Raw genomic sequence first — 13,135 nt, 5'->3', positions numbered from 1 at the left:
CCATAATCAGGACAATAGAAACCAAGAACACAGTGAAGAGGAAGATGAGGATTATGTGGAACAGGATGACTCCCTGTATGAAGAAGAAGAGGAAACATATGATGTTGAGGGATTTGAGATAGAGGCTGAAGAAGGAGAAACCGAGGTTGAGCAACCAGTACCAAACCCAGGCATGGATCCCATGGGCCAGTTTATGCAACTCCTAAGACAGAATTTAGAACGTCAACCCAACCCACCCCCTCAAGGAAGTAACAATGCAGTGGCAAACTCTTTCAGGGCTTTTAAGTCCCTTAAGCCCCCTGAGTTCCACGGATCAGCCGACCCAGTTGAGGCAAGGGCATGGTTAAAGGAAATGGAGAAATCTTTTGAGATTTTGAGTATCGATGAGGCACAGAAAACTGTATTTGCTACCTACCTTCTGAAAGGAGAAGCTAACTACTGGTGGGAGGCCAAGAAAAACATGGAGACAGATGCTATTATAACCTGGGAGAGATTTAGTCAGTTGTTTCTGGGAAAGTATTTCCCGAGGTTTATGGAAAGCCAGATGGAGCTCAAGTTCTTGGAGCTAAAGCAGAATAACTTGTCTGTAGCAGAGTACGAAGCAAAATTTACTGAGTTATCAAGGTTTGTGCCGGAGTTTGTGAGCACTGAGGAAAAGAAAGCTAGGAGGTTTCAGCAGGGACTGAAACCATGGATTCAGAATAGGGTGGCAATCCTTGAGCTTACGGACTATGCCACTCTGGTGCAAAAAGGCAACGATTGTAGAAGTTGGAAGTGAACAGATGCAGAAGGAAAGAGAGGAGAAAGGAATAAAGAGGAAAAGTATGAGCATGGGTGGAGGTTCCGCAGGAAGGAGCTTCCCAACTAGATTTAATCGAGGAGCAGTGTCCCTGCCAGGAAGGAACACTGGGTTTAAGCGACCAATGAGTGTGAGTGTGAGCTAGGGCGGTCAGAAGTCAAGAATGTCCTATTCCAACCAATCTCGACCCCCATTGCCAGCCTGTAACATATGTGGAAGGAATCACACTGGGGAGTGTAAAGGAAGGCCAGTAACCTGTTTTAAGTGCGGTCGGGAGGGCCACTATTCAAATAAGTGCCCATCATTAACCCCTGCTGTCGTTCCAACCACCAATTGTCATCAGTGTGGACGCTCGGGTCATTGGAAGAAGGAATGCCCAATGAACAAACCAGCAGCTTCGGGAGCAAGCAGGGCTGCTTCTAATAAGCCACCTACTGCGAGGACTTTCAACATGACAGTCCAGGATGCTATGAAAGATTCAGATGTGATAGCAGGTACCCTTTCTCTAAATTCAGTCAGTGCAAATGTTTTATTTGATTCGGGAGCAACTAAATCTTTTATATCAAAGGACTTTGCGCGTAAGTTAAGACTTAAGGCTAAACCCTTGATAGAACCCTTACAAGTAGAAATAGCCAATCATGAAATTATTCCTGTTAACCAGATTCACCCCGCCTGCTGAGATAGGCATAGGGGAGCAATCTTTCAGTGTTGATCTGATTCCTTTTAAATTAGGGGAGTTTGATGTGATTTTGGGAATGGACTGGCTATCTAGCAACGATGCTCAGATAGACTGTAAAGGGAAGAAAGTTAAGTTAAATATCCCCGGGAAGAAAGAAGTTATATTTAGAGGAAAGAGGCAGACGCAGAAATTTTTGACCTATGGCTCAGGCCAAAAGGATGCTACGAAAAGGAAGTGAGGCCTACCTAGCCTATGTGGTGGACACACAGAAGGAGGTGCCCAACTTACAAGATATTCCAGTAGTCAACGAATTTGAAGGATGTATTCCCCCAAGACCTTCCGGGATTACCACCCGATAGAGTGATTGAATTTGCTATTGAGTTGGCCCCAGGGACGGCGCCAGTTTCAAAAGCACCTTACCGGTTAGCCCCGTTAGAAATGAAGGAATTAGCTATCCAATTGCAGGAACTCTTGGATAAGGGTATGATAAGACCCAGTGTGTCCCGTGGGGAGCACCAGTTTTATTTGTTAAGAAGAAAGATGGGAGCATGAGGTTGTGCATAGACTATCGAGAGTTGAACAAGCTAACCATAAAGAACAGGTACCCATTACCTAGAATAGACGATCTGTTCGACCAGCTAAAGGATGCTGTTTATTTTTCCAAGATTGACCTGAGAACTGGATATCACCAACTAAAGATTAAACCCGAAGATATTTCCAAGACAGCGTTCCGTACCAGGTATGGGCATTATGAGTTCTTGGTAATGTCCTTTGGATTAACCAACGCCCCAGCAGCTTTCATGGATTTAATGAATAGAGTATTTAAGAAGTACTTGGACAAGTGTGTGATAGTTTTTATCGATGATATTTTGATCTACTCAAGGACTGAGGCAGAACATGCAGAGCATTTGAGGATAGCTCTAGGAATACTCAGAGAGGAGCAGTTATATGCCAAATTCTCGAAGTGTGAATTCTGGCGGAATGAAGTACAGTTTTTAGGACATGTGATCAATAAAGAAGGAGTATTGGTCGACCCCTCCAAGATAGAGGCGGTCTCAAATTGGGAAAGGCCAACCACACCCACAGAGGTAAGGAGTTTCATAGGATTGGCCGGCTACTATCGTAGATTTGTGCAGGACTTTGCGAAGATCGCAGCCCCTTTGACACGACTTACTCGTAAGACAGAGAAGTTTGAATGGACGGAGAAATGCGAGAACAGTTTTCAGGAATTAAAGAAAAGGTTGATAACGGCTCCGGTATTGGCATTGCCGGATGGAAAAGGAGATTTTGTGATATATAGTGACGCATCGCACAAAGGATTAGGATGTGTGCTTATGCAGCACGGTAAAGTCATTGCGTATGCGTCGAGACAACTGAAGGAATACGAGGTTAGATATCCTACTCATGACCTTGAGCTCGCGGCAATAGTATTTGCTTTAAAAATTTGGAGGCACTACTTGTATGGAGAGAAGTGCGAGATTTTCACAGACCATAAGAGCCTCAAGTACATATTTACGCAGAAAGAGCTCAACATGCGCCAGAGGAGATGGTTAGAACTAATCAAGGACTATGATTGTGAGATTCTCTATCATCCAGGGAAAGCCAATGTGGTGGCTGATGCCCTTAGTAGAAAGGAAAGACTCAGAATGATAACGACCTCGGAAGAGTTGATAAGGGATTTTGAGAAAATGGAAATAGAGGTAAAGGTAACCGGAACCGGAACTGAAAAGCTTTTTGAGATCTCAATGCAGCCAGAATTATTGGAAAAGATCAGATTGTGCCAAGAGAAAATAATGAATGAAGACAAAAAGTCAATGACTGGAGAGGAGATCCATACTGAGAAAGATGATAAAGGGATAATGAGGTACTCCTACCGAATTTGGGTTCCGAATGTTCAAGAACTTAAAGATGAGATTTTGGATGAAAGCCATAGTTCAAGGTATTCCATTCACCCAGGAAGTACCAAGATGTATAGGGATTTGAAAGAATATTACTGGTGGCCCAACATGAAGAGGGACGTAGCAGAATGGGTAAACAAGTGTTTGACTTGCCAAAGAGTAAAGGCAGAGCACCAGAGACCCAGTGGACTTTTGCGACCCCTGGAGATTCCCGAATGGAAATGGGAACAGATAGCGATGGATTTTGTTGTAGGCTTGCCAAGGACGAAAGCCAATCACGACGCCATTTGGGTAATTATAGACCGACTGACAAAGTCAGCTCATTTCATTCCTATCAATGAGAGATACACAGTCGATAGACTGGTGGACATTTACCTTAAGGAAATAGTGACGCGACATGGAGTCCCAGCGTCCATTGTCTCAGACCGAGACCCAAGGTTCAACTCCAGATTTTGGAGGAGCTTTCAGGAATGTGCGGGGACCAAGTTAAATATGAGTACCGCGTACCATCCCCAAACGGATGGACAGAGTGAAAGGACCATCCAGACACTAGAGGATATGTTGAGAGTCTGTGCAATAGACCTTAAAGGAAGTTGGGATGATCACTTGCCGTTGATCGAGTTTTCTTATAACAATAGCTTTCATGCTAGCATCGGAATGCCGCCTTATGAGGCCCTGTACGGAAGAAGGTGTCGATCTCCCTTATACTGGGATGAAGTAGGAGAGCGGAAGATGCTCGGACCCGAAGTGGTCCAAAGGACCAAAGATATAGTGGATCTTATCAGAGGGCGACTTGTAGCAGCCCAAGACAGACAGAAGAAATATGCAGACCTAGCCCGAAAGGACAAGGAATATGAAGTAGGGGACTTAGTACTGTTGAAAGTATCCCCTTGGAAGGGATTAATGAGGTTCGGAAAGAAAGGAAAACTAAGCCCAAGATACATTGGACCTTTTGAGATATTAAGACGGATTGGAAAGTTAGCTTACGAGCTAGCCCTACCCCCTAATTTGCAACAAGTTCATAATGTGTTCCATGTGTCAATGCTAAGGAGATATCATCGGGATGCCAGGCACATAGTGGAGTACGAGCAGGTGGATATGCAGCCAGATCTAACTTACGTGGAGAAGCCAGTAAGGATTATGGATACGAAGGAGCAGGTGCTTCGGAACAAAGTGATCAAGCTAGTCAGAGTACTATGGCAGAATCATAATGTGGAAGAATCGACTTGGGAACTAGAGAGCGCAATGCTAGAAAAGTACCCCCAATTGTTTTCTGTTTGATTCCGGGACGGAATCCTTTTAAGGAGGGGAGACTGTAATAACCCCAAAATTTTTCAACTTTTTGTAACCCTTGTGAATAGTGTTTTAGCTGAATGAGAAAACTTTTCACGCCACACTATGTAGGGGTTCTGTTATGGATATTCTGGGATTTTATTAGTACTCTATGAAGTATATAAGTGTATGTAAATATCGTCAGAACCCAATTCCGAACACTTTGGTTTTTCCCGGAAATCCATAAGATACGGAGAGAATTGAGTATAAGGTAACAGGATAAAAAGGATTTAAATTAAAGGATTATAATAGAGGATCATAAAAAGGAATATAATGTATTGAGAAAGGTTAAGGGAACCTAAGTAATAAGATCCCGGGTATGATCCTTCAAACGATAAACGAGAACGAAAGTTAAGCGAACCGTATAACAGATCAGCGGTCATTAGGCAAACGATTAGGAAGTTAATCAAAGGGATTAATGGGAGTGATGTCATCCAACCAATAGAAAGAAGACAAGGAAGGAAGGATGACATCATGAGGATGAGGTAAGCATGACATGGGAAGAAGGGAGGTGTGGTTGATTAAAGACCACACAAATTCAAGGGCAAGGTAGTAATTTGCTAAATCAAAAACAAAACCAAGCCAACCAAGCTAGCAAATCATTTCATCAAAAATCAAAAAATCAACCAAGGCATTTGTTCATCACCTAGCTCTCGGCTTTTTACACTTTTTCAAGGCTAATATTTTCAAAATCAAGATCCAAGCCTCCTTAATTGGTAAGAAAATTCCCTAACCATCTTTATGCTTAGTTATGGCTATATCATGAGTTTGAGCCATTAATTCTTTCTCTAGCTTCTTCATTTAATCAATGAAGAAGACAATGAATAGTGTTTTCAAGTTTTTAACTTGAACTTTTTCTTGTTTTTCTTGAAGATCCAAGCTTTCCTAAGGCTTCTCCAAGCTTCTTAAGGCTTCCTAGCTCCACCCACCAATCCAAGGAAGGTATACCATTTTCAAACCCTAGGTTCATATATATTATAAGGTGATTTTGATGAGTAGGATGTTATTGTAGTTGTTGTTATGATTAGAGTTTGAGATTTGGAATGGTAGTGAAATGAAATGGTAATTTTGTGGTTTTGATTTAAAGAAACTTAAGTATGATTAAAGTTAGGTTTAAGCTTAAGTATGAATGGTTAAATTGAATTGGTTGGGGTTGTTATGATGTGATAAAGATGGAGGATGGTTGTATGTTGGATTTGAGGTTGATTTGGGTTGTTTGTGAATGGGTTAAAATTTGGAAATCACGTAAACATAGCCGTCGTAACGTCCGATTTTCTTTGGACTGTTTTTGTGCATAGCATTAGGACCCGAGAACCCCCTGCTAAATTGTGACCACTGCCATGTTTAGATAGCTCATGTTACGAGCTTCGTTTTGATATGTAGTTCGTTCGATTCCGATTTACGGTTTAGGAGAAACGACCGTTTCAAGTAACGGCGTTTCGCGAACGAAACTTTTTCCCTCGCCTTACTTTGAAACATAGGTTAAAGACCAAAAAGGGTTAATTAATGTGTGAAACATTTATGGTAAGTGTGTTAGGCAGTTGGTAAGTCATTCGCGAAGGAATTGCTTTAAAACTCGTAAAGATTAAATTATTAAAAATGATGGAGCCGAGGGTACCCGAGTGACTTAAGCAAATCGGTGAGCGCAAAACAAGCGTTAGAGTCTAAGTTAGTTAAAGTATAGATTTACAAGTGATTTTGGTTTAATTCCAACTTACTTGTTGTTTATAGGTTACCAGACTCGTCCCGAGCCTTTCTCACCCCCAAGTCGCTCAGGCAAGTATTCTATCCGATACACTGTTGTTGTGATGTAAATGTATGTATATGCATTATCTTGTGATATTGCATGATTGTTATTTAGCAAATGTTGCGATATATTGTAGCATGTGATATGGTATATATGCATGCCTGTTTTATATTCTTGAGATATATATCTGTTGGTTTATTTGATAATACCTATGCTAGAGGATAGCGGTAACTTGCATATACCCTTAGTATAGGGACCCAAAAGGTGAAAATATTTTCTAAAACCGGGAGTCGAGGATCCCGAGTAATCTTGTATATATGGATAAGGATATATATATATATATTTATATATATATATATGGTTATAGTTTTCCAAACTATAAATCGAATAAGGTTTATTCGATAACTTTAACTTTATTTTATTATTGAATATTATTTCGAATATTATTCGAAGGCGTATGACTTTTTATTTTATTTATTGAATATTATTTGAATATTCATTTGAGGATGTATGACTCCTTTATTTTATTTAATGAAAATTATTTATAATATTCATTCGAGGTATTATGACTCATCTTATTTTATTTATTGAATATTATTTGAATATTCATTTGAGGATCTATGACTCCGATTATTTGCTGAGATATATTCTTTATTTTATTAAAGAATAAGGTGTTAATAATCAAACTTATTTTCGATTATTCAACTAAAGATAATACTTTCATATAAGTATATCTTTGGTTATTTAATGTTTATTTCAAGTATAAGTTTTAATACTTCTACTTCTATTATTTTTATAAAGGTTATTCTTTATGGGAATATTATATTAAATAATAATATTCAGTCATTTTCTAAATATTCTGGGGACTGATTTACTTCATTAAATCAGCCTTACTCCAAACACTCTTTAAAGTGTTTTCGAGTCTTCAAAATGATTTTTAAAAGTCAGAGCGGATCCCAAAACTCATTTTTATATTTAAGATCTTCCTTTTTAAGGGGATTTAAATACTCGCTCAAAACCTGGGGAATCCGGCTCTGTGGTGTATTTTATATTCGCAACGAGGTTGCAGATTTGGTAAATGAATTGATTACTTGCCCAACGTTCGGGAAGTAAGCCCATCTCATTGAGTCGGCATAAGCGACAGGCCGGGGTACGGTCTATTATTGTGTAAGTGGCTGGGTGGCAGTCCATCAACGCGTGAGGGGCCGGGGTACGGTCTAGCGCGAGGTCCTAATGCGGCCAGGGTGATGACCGGTGAGGAATTCATCCATCTACTAGTAGAAAAGGTTACTTATTGGTATCTTTGCCTGATCAGCGAGATATCGGGTTTATGCCAAAATTCTTTTCCTTTCCAAAATTCATTGGATGTTTCGAACTCTGTTCATACTTCACATAACAGAGGTTCCAGGAAATGTTTTCGGGATATATATATATGTGGATATATATATATATCGGGACTAAATAAAGTATCTCATAACTTTTTCATTCAATAATATTTCAAAGATTGAATCTATTCAAGTCTTAACTTGTGGTCTCATCTATGGGATGTTTTTCTTAAAACTTATAATACTTTGAACGGTGGCAGTTCAAGTAACTTTATATGATATAAGTGTGGTGAAGTATTGGTAACTTCATTCCTTGTTTTACTTATATCTAGTAAGTAATTATCTTGCATATGATAGAGATGCTATCAAGTATCCATTTAGATACTTATATTATTGTTATCACTATATATATTATCTTGCGAGCTATAAGGCTCACTCTTGCTTTATTTCTTCATCACACAACAACAGTTAGAAGAGATGGCCAGACTCCAGCAGACCCAGCGCAAGCGCGTGGGAAGCGTCCCGCGTCTTCCCGCTGATATTGTAGCTGCTATAGCTGCAGAGGTAGATCCATTGTAGTTTAGACCATCTACTTTTGAGAATCAAATTATGTATAATTATAACTTGTGGCAGATAATGGCAATTAACTGTAAATTATCAAGTAATCATTTTGGGTTGTAATAATTTTAAATTGTGGATTCAAAGACTTGTACTTATTTCAATTTCATCTCTGAGACTATAACGGGTGGTGGTGTGTGTTAGTGTGGGGTCACAGTATGAGGTTAATTATTATTAATTAAGTGAAGTGATATTGTGGAAAGAAAGACCGTGACAACCCGGATCCCCGACCCCGGATCTGGGGGTGTTACAGTTAATCTCCATTAATCTTGCACATATCTCAAGCTGCTTTTTGTAGACTTGTCAATTCAGTTGTGTGAATTGTTTTTTGATTTGCAACCTTGGATATTGAACTGTTCTGCAATTCTGTACTTAGAGAAATTTCTTCACTTCGAGATCTCCAATTAAGCTGTAGAGAACTCGACATCTCGATAGGCATGTTGGCTTGTTGATATCTATGAAACTTCATTATTGACTTGACTTATCGACAACTCTGAGTTCTCTAGTGAATTTTGGATTATCGATAACTCAGAGTCCTCTAATGGACTTTGGCTTATCGATAACTCAGAGTTCTCTAATGAATGTATACTTGTCGATATCTCTGAGTTCTCAAATGGGTATCTGACTTGTCGATATCTCCAATAGCATTTCCTGAGTTCTCGATAGATAATTCATGAGTTCTCGATAGGTCTTTCTGAGTTCTCGAATGACTTCTCTATAACACTAATTCTGTGACTTGTAGAGATCTTGACTTAGAATGTTTTTCACCAAACAGAATTATTCCACTCCAAGCTTCTTCATAATGATTCTGAGGCATGACCTTCTTGATCTTCTTCCAGATAGAATTCTAAGGCTTGACACTGTTTAGGAAAAAATGCTCCAATCTGCTCCATTTACATTTTACAGACATTAAGTGTTACAAGTATAAATTACAGATTAAGGTTATAATACAACTAATCTTAGGGTTGGCCCCAAGTTTAACTGATTGTTAATGACATTGTCAGCATCAGTATTCTTTGACAGCATCATGTTAATGACATTGTTAGCTCCAGTAATCTTTGACATCAGATCATTGAAGATTAATGACAATGTTAGCTCCAGTAATCTTTGACAGTAATCTTTGACATCAGATCATTGAAGATTAATGACATTGTTAGCTCCAGTAATCTTTGACAGTAATCTTTGACATCTGATCATTGAAAATAAATGATATTGTTAGCTCTAGTAATCTTTGACATCATCTATTATATATTACAACTCCCCCAACTTGTTCATTATGAAATTATGCACAAGTTCTGATTGATGATGTCAAAACTTTAACTAAATGTAGAAACCAAAACCAATCTTCCCATCAGATCTTCTTTTGTTGAGTTGTATTTAGATTTATTCAACATCCATTAGCTGTTTTGGCATTTAGATATATATTCTCCCCCTTTTTGACATTATCTCCAGGAAGAAAGATCCAGCTAAATGCACATTGTTCAAGCTGCTGTCATTGTCCATTTGGAACACTGTCTGCAGCTTCAAGCTTCATTGAGATTCATGGTGATGAGTTTATCAAAAAGGATAGAAGTTTCACTTAGATCTGCAGAAAAAGTCTGTCAGTGATAGAAGTCCTAAGTTCTCTGTTCTTTTGAATAAGTAGTCTCACCAATTCTCACTGCACTAGTCTCATGACTTTTGAGAGTCAGAGTTCCCTCAGAAGGATTACTAAATCCATACACTCATCTACCTCTCCTTTTTCCAGGAAGGATCATGCCTCTCTTATTCGTTAATTTTCGCTCAATCTTTTCTCTTATCCTCACATGAAAAGCTCAAATGTTGTTTGACCTACAGAAATAAGAGGTGGCTGAGAAGAGTTAGTCTGTGATCATATGATTAGAGGAAGACTATATAGGGCTAATCATACTCATTTCTCTATAAAAATGAGTGCATAAGCATCTATGACTGGGGTCACAGTTTGACTCACAGATTGCTCTGTGGTTATGACAGTGTGTTGTCCTCCACTTGTAGTGGGAAACTCCAATTGAATTGGAGGGGATTTGACTAGGTTACTTCCATGTGCACCAGCCTCAAACCCTTATGTGTCTTGCAACACACTGGCACTTGAATGTGCTAAGATTGCCCTTCTTATGACATTGTCATAGGCAATTGTTCTTCTAGCTTTGACTTGTAAGACAGCTTGTGCTAGAGTTATGAGGGGAGTCGTTCCTTCTTGAGGAACCTCCAATTGAATTGGAGAGGATTAGATAGCTCCCCCTCAGGAGTACTACCCTCAAACCTTTTAGTCTGTGAGGACTGTTTTGCACATGAAGGTGCATAAGGAATACTCATAAAATATTCAGTAAATTGATAAATTTTAATGTTTGGTGGATTCTTTTCTCAAACAGCAGAACAATCTGAAGAACATCATGAAATTGTTGCCCTTTTGTAAAACAGGTGGCTTTTGAGAGTCACCTGAGTGGGATTGTGTTTGAGTTTGTGTTTGTGTTGCTGTGCCTGGGTAAACCGCAGTTTGGTTTTGAAATGTTTTAGCTGCAGTTTTAGCACTAATACTTGTGAATTGATTATTTCAATCCCCTGTTGATGTCTTGTATTAGACCTGTAATGCATTGAACAAATGTATCTTTTTGGAGTTTCATTAGACAAATACATTGTAAGATATTTTAGTTGCAAGCATTATTGTAGAGAAGACAAAATTTAATATAAATATAAGCACATAGTAATTATTACACAAATAAGAGATTACAAGACAAGAATCAGAACTTTGATTAAAAATGGAAACATAGTACATTAAGACATAGATTTAACAAGTAAATCCTAATCCTAACTACTCTAGTTTAGACTCCTTCTTCTCGGCTTCCAACCTCCTTGCCCTGCGCTGGTAAGCTCTGGACATGGAGTGTGCAAGAGAGATGATCCTCTCCTGCAACTCCAAAGCAGCAAGGCGTTGCTGCTCAGCCACCCTTGCACGTCTCTCCATCTCCAGAGAGACTTCCTCTTCAAAGAAAAGAATGCTGATTTGATCATTCCATGAGAGTTCGTAAAAGACCTCAAGTGGAATATCAAAGGGGCTGTAAACAACCCCCTTGAGACGGACACGAAGTCTGATAGGATCAAAATAAACTAGGTCATCATCCAAATGATGGACCGGTTGGTAAACTCCATGAATGAGTCTGTAAAAGACTGGGGCATCCATTTGAGTGAGAGAGAGAGAGAGAGATGAACAGGAGGTGAGTTTGAAAGTAGATGTTTATTGAGAATAGGAGAGTGATGAATGATAAAAAGTGAAGCGCTTTAATTTATAGAGGGAGTAAAGATAGAAACCAATAGACTCTTGAGTTGTCCGGGTAATAAGAGTAATAATCACATAAGCATATTTGACAGTTAGAAATGACTAGTTACTATTCCTCATGCAAGTACTCAAGAATATTAGTTTACTCTAAAGAGTGACTATTCCCCATGCAAATAAGCACGTACTCCCTACACAAAAAGTAACTCATCCTATCAACATTTAGTCAAATAAATTAACCACTATCAGCATACTCAAAAACAACACAAATAATGTAGTAGTTTACTAACATTGGACTAACCTATTTTCACTTAAACAAGAAAGCATATAAGCATGTAAATGTGTCAATAAGTCAGAGAAATTAGAGATAAAGTATGTCAAAAGTATTTTTATGAACATAATTTATGAATTAAATTTGTTCAGTTTTTCATACTTTTTGCTTCTTTTGATCTGTTATTTATTAAGTTCATATACTGAAGATATGAAGTAATAAATATTCAGTTTACGTAGAATTTTGAAAAATTCCAAGTTCAAATTAATCGAGAAGTCTGAGTATTTATAGAAAAAGTAAAATACTTATCGACAAGTCAAATAAATGTTTGATATTAAACTTATCGAGAAGTAATTTTGAATTTGAAAAAGTTACATTCGATAAGTCATTTTATTAATTCTTTTCGAGAACTAAGAAATGATTTATCGAGAACTCTGATAAATGCCCAGTTTGTCCGAAAATGGACTAAAAGAGATTCTAATTTATTTGAATTGAATCAAATTGAAATCAGAATAAATTTTCCAAAAGTATTTGTCTAAAATAATTCATTGAATTAAATTATTTTAGTTCTGAGTTATTGATAAGTCTCAAAATATCCTTGTCGAGAACTCTGTGAATTAACACTATTAGATAACTCTACATGGTCTTATCGATAAGTCATAATAGAGCTTATCGAGAAGTCATTCGAGAAGTCTGTAAATAGACTTATCGAGAACTCACTCGAGAACTCTAGAATGACTTGTCGATAAGTTATTTTGACTTATCGAGAACTCAGTTCTCTATATCTTTGAGTACTGTTATTCTGCCTTGTGTTAATTTTACACATTTAAGATGTAAATTAACAACTAAGCAGTTTACTTAGAATTTGAAATATTCTAAGTTAATTTTTGAGTTTTTAAGAAAAATAAATATACAGAGATTCTGAAATATTTATAATCCATATTCCAGTTTATTTCCAATTAAATCAAACTAGGTTGATTTATTAGAAATTAATCTGCTGCAACACATTAGCTGAGTTCTTGCCTTAGGATGAAGAATTGAGCCTTCCAATTTCACTCACAAGTCTAGTGAAGGTTGTTCATCCAAAGGTTTATTAAAAATGTCAGCTAATTGTTTCTCTGTTGGAACAAAAAATGAGCTCAATGGTACCATTTGCAGCATGTTCCCTGATAAA

The sequence above is a fragment of the Apium graveolens genome, chromosome 10 (genome assembly GCF_009905375.1).
Source record: "Apium graveolens cultivar Ventura chromosome 10, ASM990537v1, whole genome shotgun sequence".
In the NCBI taxonomy this organism is placed as follows: Eukaryota; Viridiplantae; Streptophyta; class Magnoliopsida; order Apiales; family Apiaceae; genus Apium; species Apium graveolens.
Note: the sequence above shows the minus strand (reverse complement) of the source record.